The sequence below is a fragment of the Haplochromis burtoni genome, unplaced genomic scaffold (assembly GCF_018398535.1).
Source record: "Haplochromis burtoni strain Fernald_Lab_line unplaced genomic scaffold, NCSU_Asbu1 Contig_2631, whole genome shotgun sequence".
Taxonomy (NCBI): domain Eukaryota; kingdom Metazoa; phylum Chordata; class Actinopteri; order Cichliformes; family Cichlidae; genus Haplochromis; species Haplochromis burtoni.
This window is the reverse complement of record NW_024584992.1, coordinates 7,079-8,955: the sequence shown is the minus strand read 5'-3', so window position 1 is coordinate 8,955 and position 1,877 is coordinate 7,079.

Here is a 1,877-nt window from a genome sequence, read left to right as displayed (position 1 = left end):
TGTAAATACTTTGCATTACATTTTGAATCCACTACCTTAAACGAGCTCCAATTTACAGACAGAAATGTCAAAAATGTTACAACTATCCCCGGTCTCCCCTAATACTGCAGCAGTGACTGCTGATAAGAGCACTAAATGAGATGTGTTAGTAGCTTGAGACCTGTTGGTTCCTCTAAAGTCTTTTATTTTTTGTTGTTGTTGTTTTCTGAGAAGTGAAGCGGAAGTGCTTTGGTGAGAATGTGGGTGCAGCAGCAGCAGAGCTCTGGAGGTTTCATGATGACCAGATGAACCTCTGACAGATGGTTAAGACACTGATGAGCGTGAGAATATACTATGTTGAGGTTTCACACAACTCTCAACATATATTAGATCATTTTATCTTATTTTTAATGCTGTCTGAGTATAATTTGCAATCATATAACAGCTGAAATGTAAGGAGAGCCATTCATGCATTATTTAGTAGAAAAGGGTCAGTACAAACAAAACTGTTCAAACCATTAATTAAATATTTAAAATTGAAGATGAAAGAACAGGAAGGATAACTGGAGAGAACATTAAATGCTAGCTGATACTGTGCTCTGAGGTCTCAGACAGGCTGCAAAAAATAAAATAAAAAAAACATACTATGTAATAAAACATCAGTTACTGTCACTGATGTCCTCTCCCAGCTCAATAACTGAGATAGAGCAGATATTTTCCATCATAAAAGATAAAATAGGGAATGTGCAGCACATGTCACCCGTGCTAGCATTTAGGAAAAAGATAAGATAAGATAACCTTTATTAGTCCCACGCGTGGGAAATTTGTTTTGTTACAGCAGTGGACAGTGCAAAGTTACATAGAAAAATTAGAAGAAAAAAACCCACTGGAATAAGATATCAATAAGATACTGTGCAGAACTGTACATAGTAGAATACAATACAATAAAATAAAATAAAATACTACATACAATAGAATAAAATAGAATACAAATGCTATATACAATTGAGTATAATACAACGATGCCAGGAAAGAGTATTGCACAAAAACAACCAACAAAACCCATTAAATGTATGGGTGGTCCCATTGAACCTTTTCTTTCCTGTCTCTTTTTTTGAATGTATTTTTTGTGAAGGGGAAGTGGTTTGGTGAGGATATGCAGAGCTGTGGAGGTTTAACCCTCTAATGCTGACCACATGCACATCATGCACTTCTTCTTTCTGTGAACTTCTCATGAAGACAGCTGGTGACAAATGTCTGTTTGCTGTTATTTTTTCTTGACTTTACTGTCCTTAAGAATTTAAGAAAAGAACCATAAAGTTTGGTGTACAATCAGCAAGTAATCATAAATTTCCTAATGAAACTGGAAAAGAAAACAGTTTACTTATACTTCACACTTACTGCTTACTACTAAATGTCAGCCTAATGAAAAGTCTAACATTTACACAGTTCTGTTTTTAGTGCAAATTGCTCCAGAATTAAACAGTTGTAGGGAGATCGCTACTGTGATAGTTTTTAATGTTAATCTTAGTGCAGTGTTTCATTAATGTATTTATATGAATATGCAGAATATTTTCATTTATCTAACACTGTCATATGTGAGTCTGAACATTTGCTGTGTCACCTGCTAACCATGCTGTTCCATCACATACTTTGTCTGTGCATAGACCAAAGTGTACTTTTACCCATACATTTATTTCACTGTATTGACTCCAATAATCACAGGATATCATTGAAAGCACTGCTGCAGTGTTGGTATATTTATAGCAAAAGGTTTAGCATGCATTAAAAGCTCAGATTCTTCTTACTGTACCATGAAGGTGGAAAGCAAGTCAGCACAGCATAGTAAGACACATCACCAGAGCCCTGAAACAGTAACTACTATTTAAGGATTCTGG